Genomic DNA, 8,020 nt, shown 5'->3' on the forward strand with positions numbered 1-8,020 from the left:
TTTAGCTTGCAAAGATAGATATGAACTCAAAAGGTTATTAGCTAAATGGAATAAGCAATCTCTAAATGCTAGGATGAGACATGACCCTGCTTTTGCTACTTCACCTATATTTTCCTCCCAAACACGGTAAGGAAAGAGAGCCTTGGGTTCAGAAACCCATGCCTTTTCCTCCCAAACCATCCAAGAAAAAGGATGATGAGGATTTTAAGCGCTTTGCTGAAATGATTAGACCTATCTTTTTGCATATGCGATTAATTGATATGCTCAAAACTAATCCTTATGCTAAGTACATGAAAGATATTATTACAAATAAAAGAAAGATACTAGAAGCTGAAATTTCCACCATGCTTGCTAATTATACTTTTAAGGGTGGAATACCAAAGAAACTTGGAGATCCAGGAGTACCTACTATACCATGCTCCATTAAAAGAAACTATGTTAAAACTTCTTTATGTGATCTTGGAGCCGGTGTTAGTGTTATGCCTCTCTCTTTATATCGTAGACTTGACTTGAATAAGTTGACACCCACTGAAATATCTTTGCAAATGGCTGATAAATCAACTGCCATATCTGTCGGTATTTGTGAGGATGTGCATGTTGTGGATGCAAACGTTACTATTTTAACGGGCTTTGTTATTCTTGATATTCCCGAGGACGATAGTGTGTCTATTATTCTTGGAAGACCTTTTCTTAATACTGCAGGGGCTGTTATTGATTGCAACAAAGGCAATGTCACTTTTTATGTTAATGGCAATGAGCATACGGTACATTTTCCAAGGAAACAACCTCAAGTTCATAGTATCAATTCTATCGGAAAAATTCCATCGATTATATTTGGAGGTTTTGAATTTCCTCTTCCTACTGTCAAGAAGAAATATGATATACTTATTATTGGGGATGTGCATATCCCCGTTGAGGTAACCTAGTGTTATTCGAAATTTCTCTGGTTTCATGTTAATCGGAATGAGTTTGTTAACAAGACTTGATCAACCTTGTTAGTGGGTTCCTTTTGATGAGCATGAGATGGATGAAACTAGAAGCACAACTTTCTGTACCCTCTCTATACTTTCTGTTATTTAGTTGAAATAAAGTAAAAATAAATAATTTTCTGTATGTTATCTGATTATCCATGCAATATAAAAATACCTCGAAAATAAAAGTTCTCCAAATGCACTGAAAATTAAATATGATTTTTTCTAGAATATTTGAGGATTTATGGAACAAAGAACACACCAGGGGGGGCAACCACCTTGCCACGAGGGTGGAGGGCGCGCCCACCCCCCTAGGGCACGCCCCCCTGCCTCGTGGGCCCACGGTGGCCCTCCTCCACTTATTCCTGCACCCATCCTCCTCTTCTTCCTCCCACAAATACGAAAAACCAACTCAAGCACGAGTCCAAGCTCGTTTTGCTGCCATTTTCGATCTCCTTGCTCAAGGCACCTCTCACAAAACTGCTTGGGGAGATTGTTCCTTGGTATGTGACTCCTCCATTGGTCCAATTAGTTTTTGTTCTAGTGCTTTATTCATTGCAAATTTTTGCTGCTTATGTGACCCTATTCTTGAGCTTGCATGTCAAATTTATATGGTCAAAAGTAGTTTTGATGCATGATATAGGCCCTAGGCACTTGTAGGAGTAGTTTCTATCAATACTGAGTTTGGTTTACTTTTATTTTGAAGTTACTAATTTTTTTTAGAATTTTTCAGAGGAAGAAAAATGCTTAGGAAGATGTTCCAAGGTGGTTCTTCAAAGAAGCAAGGACCCAGGCTTGCAATCGTGATGCTGACGAAGAGCCACCAAGAGACGCTCCAGTGCGTCCTTGCGAGTGGCCTTCTGAAAATTTTATGGATCGAGCGGGAATAAAAGAAGAACTCAACACATATTTGCATAGCGCTGATCTTGTGAGCTTCGAGGAAGAGAAGTGCAGTCAGTATCATAACCTCACTAGTTCCTTTGTGAGGAGGTTTGAATTTTCCACTTCACGTAATTCTCCAACTGTCCTGTTTGATCTTTATGATAAATCTTATACCATGTACTTAGAGGATTTTACCACTGCATGCAAACTTCCACAATATGGTAGTGTTAGGGATCCCCCTAAATCTGAATTTAGAAACTTTCTTGCTAGTATAACTATAGGGGAATCTAGAGATATAACGCAAGCTACCATAGGGAGCATTCACTTTCCTGCTATACATTATTTTGCTCTCTTCATAGGTAGGTGCATAAATGCTAAGGATGAAGCATGTCACATGTGTGTCCCTAACCTTAGCATTCTCAGGAGTGCTGTGTTAGGAGACCAATCTTATCATATGGGAGCCATTGTAGCTCGTAGGTTGCATCATAATAGACGTAATGGAGATTTCTTTGGTGGAATTTATGCAACCCGCGTAGCTAATTTTCTTGGTATAGATGTGCGCGAAGATGAACGAATCACCTCTCCAGTGCCGACTAATCTTTGACAGACGCCGTGCTGTCCATATTACTCTCCCTGCTCCTGCTTTCTTTGATTATCAGGCAAGAGGAGGATATACTATTACCAGAGAGGAGGCAGATGAGTACGAGAGGAGAGAAGAGGCTGCTCGTCGCCACGCTGCAGCTCAGCAGACGATAGCTGCTGCATCACAGTACGAGCCCAACTATTATTATGGATATCAGTCAGGCCAGCCGTGGCCATAGACCAACTTAGGCCAAAAGCCTAGGCTTGGGGGAGTACGTATTTCTCACCGACATTACATTTATGTTCACACACACTCATTGCTAGATGTCGGTGCTCATACTTTTTCATTGTATCATCCATGCTAGTTTATTTCCTTTTATGTTTTCTTCTTGTGTTTTTAATAAACCTTAAGAAAAACCAAAAAAAATTAGTTGTACCTTTTAATTAATTTACTTTCCATGCTTGTAGTAGTAATAAAAAAGAAAACCCAAAAAGATTTCCCGTTCTTCTTTTGCTTGTTGGGAGCTTTCCCGTGTAAATAGTTTTATTTCTTTTCTTTTCTTTGGCGGTCAGTAGGAGAAGACCATGATTAAATTGTTGAAATGGCTCTTATATGCATTATTGTTTATCTGACAAAAGAGCATATATTGCCTTGTCTTCTCCTGTTTATTGAATGCTCGCAGATTCCAGCTTAGTCCAATGCACGTGCACTCTTATTATTATTCACATCGTTCGGTCGTGCAAGTGAAAGGCAATTATGATGATATATGATGGACTGACTGAGATGAGAAAAGCTGGTACGAACTCGACCTATTTTGTTTTTGTAAATATGATGAGTTCATTGTTCTTGATTCGGCTTGTTATGAATAAACATGTTTGCAATGACAATTAGAGATCATAGTTGTCTGTGCCATGCTTGATTAGCTATGAGTTATAATGGTTTACCTTGCGTGCCAACATGCTATTGAGATGGTTATGATGTGGTATGATAGGGTGGTATCCTCCTCTGAATGATTTAAGTGACTTGACTTGGCACATGTTCACGCATGTAGTTGAAACAAATCAACATAGCCTTCACGATATTTATGTTCATGGTGGATTATATCCTACTCATGCTTGCATCCAATGTTTATTAATTTTAATGCATGTACATGGTTGTTGTCGCTCTCTAGTTGGTCGCTCCCCAGTCTTTTGCTAGCCTTCACCTGTACTAAGCGGGAATATTGCTTGTGCATCCAATCCCTTAAACCCCAAAGTTATTCCAGATGAGTCCACTATACCTTCCTATATGCGGTATCTACCTGCCGTTCCAAGTAAATTTGTATGTGCCAAACTCTAAACCTTCAAATAATCATCTTGTTTTGTATGCTCGAATAGCTCATGTATCAACTAGGGATGCCTGTATCTTCCATGCTAGGTGGGTTATTCTCAAGAGGAGTGGACTCCGCTCCTCACTCACGAGAAAATGGCTGGTCACTGGGATGCCCAGTCCCATGCTTTATGCAAACTAAATCAAAATAGTTGCAAAACAACCCCCCCCCGGGACCTGATGTATGTTGGAGGCACTCGTTGTTTCGAGCAAGCCATGGATTGATGTTTGTTGGTGGAGGGGGAGTATAAACATTACCATTCTGTTTGGGAACCGCCTATAATGTGTGTAGCATGGAAGATATCGCCATCTCTTGGTTGTTATGTTGACAGTGAAAGTATACCGCTCAAAATATTATTCACCTCTATTTCAAAACCGATCTCTGGCACCTCTACAAATCCCTGCTTCCCTCTGTGAAGGGCCTATATATTTTACTTGTATGCCGAGTCATCACCCTCTTATTAAAAGCACTAGCTGGAGAGCACCTCTGTCATTTGCATTCATTACTGTTAATTTATATTGGGTGTGACTATGATTGGATCTCTTTTACCATGAATTACAATGTCTAGTTAGTCCTTGATCTTTAAAAGTGCTCTACATTTATGTTTTGCGGTCTCAGAAAGGGCTAGCGAGATACCATCTTGTTATATCATATTATGATTGTTTTGAGAAAGTGTTGTCATCCGAGATTTATTATTATGGCTTGCTAGTTGATTATGCTATTGATATGGGTAATCATGAGACCTGAGAATTATTGCAAATGTGGTTAGTTATAATCTTTGCTGAAAACTTGAATGCTAGCTTGACATATTTACAACAACAAGAGCAAACAGAGTTTGTAAAAGTTTTTTTTTATTTCTTTCAGTTTGTCAACTGAATTGCTTGAGGACAAGCAAGGGTTTAAGCTTGGGGGAGTTGATACGTCTCCAATGTATCTACTTTTCCAAACACTTTTGCCCTTGTTTTGGACTCTAACTTGTATGATTTGAATGGAACTAACCCGGACGGACGTTGTTTTCAGCAGAATTGCCATGATGTTGTTTTATGTGCAGAAAACAAAAGTTCTCGGAATGACCTGAAACTCCACGGAATGTCTTACAATAAATAATAAAAAATCCTCGCCAAAGATGAAGACCAGGGGGGCCATACCCTTGCCACGACGGTGGGGGGCGCCCCCCCCCCCGGGCGCGCCCCCCTACCTCGTGGGCCCCCTGGAGATCTCCCGACTCCAACTCCAACTCTATATAACTGCTTTTGGGAAGAAAAAAATAAGAGAGAAGAAATCATCGCGTTTTACGATATGGAGCCACCGCCAAGCCCTAAAACCTCTCAGGAGGGCTGATCTGGAGTCCGTTCGGGGCTCCGGAGAGGAGGATTCGTCACCGTCGTCATCATCAACCATCCTCCATCACCAATTTCATGATGCTCACCGCCGTGCGTGAGTAATTCCATCGTAGGCTTGCTGGACGGTGATGGGTTGGATGAGATTTATCATGTAATCGAGTTAGTTTTGTTAGGGTTTGATCTCTAGTATCCAATTGAAAGTGCGTATATATCGACTAGAGGGGGGGTGAATAGGCGATTTTTATGAGAGTCTTCAAAACGTGGAAGTTATGAAGACAAACAGCAGAAATATGCCTATTACTATGCAGCGGAAGGTAGACTACACTAGGCAAGCCAAGGTCAAGTATCAAACAGAGTGAAAGCACAGTGACAAAAGCTGCAGTGTAATAAGGATCGAGGTAGGAAGATATTATGAAGCCAACAGATCATACACTCACGTTGTGAAGACAAAAGATAGAACAGACATGCAATGACTTCACAATGAGTGATCAGTAAGTAAAAGGAAGTGAAGATGAAACCAGTGACTCGTTGAAGACAATGATGGGGGGGGTGAATAGGCGATTTTTATGAGAGTCTTCAAAACGTGGAAGTTATGAAGACAAACAGCAGAAATATGCCTATTACTATGCAGCGGAAGGTAGACTACACTAGGCAAGCCATGGTCAAGTATCAACAGAGTGAAAGCACAGTGACAAATGGCTGCAGTGTAATAAGGATCAGGTAGGAAGATATTATGAAGCCAAACAGATCATATACTCACGTTGTGAAGACAAAAGATAGAACAGACATGCAATGACTTCACAATGAGTAATCAGTAAGTAAAAGGAAGTGAAGATGAAACCAGTGACTCGTTGAAGACAATGATGTGTTGGACCAGTTCCAGTTGCTGTGACAACTGTACGTCTGGTTGGAGCGGCTAGGTATGTAAACCTTAGGACACACAGTCCCGGACACCCAGTCCTGAACACGCAGCTCAGGACACCAAGTCCTCACCGTATTCTCCTTGAGCTAAGGTCACATAGTCCTCGCCCAATCACTCTGGTAAGTCTTCAAGGTAGACTCCCAAACCTTCACAGACTTCGTTCACTGGCAATCCAAAATGTCTCTTGGATGCTCAGAACGTGACGCCTAACCGTCTGGAGGATGCACAGTCCTCAAGTGTAATAAGTCTTCAGATCACACAGACAAGAAGACTTAAGTGATGCCCAATTCTCTCTGGCTCTGGGTGATTAGGGCTTTATCCTCACAAGGAATTCTCTCTCAAAGGCTTCGAGGTGGGTTGCTCTCAAACGACAAAAGCCGTACTCTCAATCTGAGCAGCCAACCGTTGATGGTTGTAGGGGGTGGGCTATTTATAGCCACTTGGCAACCCGACCTGATTTGTCCGAAATGACCCTGGGTCACTAAGGAACTGACGTGTCCGAACGGTCAGATTTCAAACTCACATGGCAACTTTACTTGGGCTACAAGCAAAGCTGACTTGTCCGGCTCTGGACAAGATTCGCTCTCATTGTCTTCACTCGAAGACATAGGTTTTTGTTTTAGGCATCACTTCAGTCATTCTGACTGGTTCTCCTGGACCCCACTTAACAGTACGGTGGTTCCTATGACTCAACACAACAGAAAAAGAACTACGTAAGATCTAAGTCTTCGAGCTCCATAGGCTTCATATCGTGTCTTCTCTTGTCATAGTCTTCAATGTGAATATCTTCATATACCACCTTTGACTTCAATGTCTTCATACATTTTTAGGGGTCATCTCTGGTAGTAAAACCGAATCAATGAGGGACTTCTACCTGTGTTATCCTGCAATTCTCACAAACACATTAGTCCCTCAACTAGGTTTGTCGTTAATACTCCAAAACCAACTAGGGGTGGCACTAGATGCACTTACAATCTCCCCCTTTTTGGTGATTGATGACAAACTAGTTGAAGTTTTCAACGGGGAATATAATCTATGAAATTGTAAAGGATAAGGAATTGTCTTCATAAGTTGCAAGGGCTCCCCCTGAAGATGTGCATATAAGTTAGTTTGCTTTTGGAATGCAAATGCACATGGTAGGTTGTACTTGTGGAGATCCACTTCAGCTTATGATGACAATCCACTATGCATGTGAAAGTATATGAAGATAATGACATGCATAATGGAAAATGGACGTCTGCAGAATGAGCTAAGTGCGGAATTTATCGTCGCACATGCGGAATTTATCTTCGCAAAACAAGGTGGCAAACAAGTAGCAGACGACCATCTAGTTTAAGTGCTACAACTCATAAGATCCAAATGTAGCAAAAAATGAGAGTTGTAAGCACGAATCAAAATATAAGGCACCCGCCCATATGAACCCGCTTGAAGACTATCAATATCTCATATGCTTCTCCCCCTTTTGTCAGTAATGACCAAAAAGGTTTGAAGACATAGAGTCTCTACGCGTTCCCATGAGGAGTAGGTGAAGTAGCAGGGTTGTTGGTGTTGGTTGGCGGTGCAGAAGAGCTTGGAGGTGCTGAAGCATATGGCGGTGAAGTAGCATCGTCTTCTTCCTCAATGATTCTGGCAGTGACTGTGGCAGCAGAGGAAGAGAACTCAGAATCTTCAAGGGATGGAGTTCCCAGCAGCACAGCTCTTCGAGGAGGTGTGGAGTCAAACTTGAATCTTTCAGTGAAGCCATCCTCTTGAAGATCAACTTCAGAAAGCATCATCGTTAGCCCTTTCCATGTGCGGCGACAGGTTTCATGTGCAACTAATGCATTCTTGGTGGCAAGATTTCGGATGCGATTTACATCCACCAAGAGGCTTTTCATCTGTCTCTTCAACCAGTCATGATGCCTATCCTGCTTTTGATGAAGGGCCACAAGAAGCTCTCGGTCGTTGAGA

Source organism: Triticum urartu, chromosome 1 (assembly GCF_003073215.2).
Source record: "Triticum urartu cultivar G1812 chromosome 1, Tu2.1, whole genome shotgun sequence".
Lineage (NCBI taxonomy): Eukaryota > Viridiplantae > Streptophyta > Magnoliopsida > Poales > Poaceae > Triticum > Triticum urartu.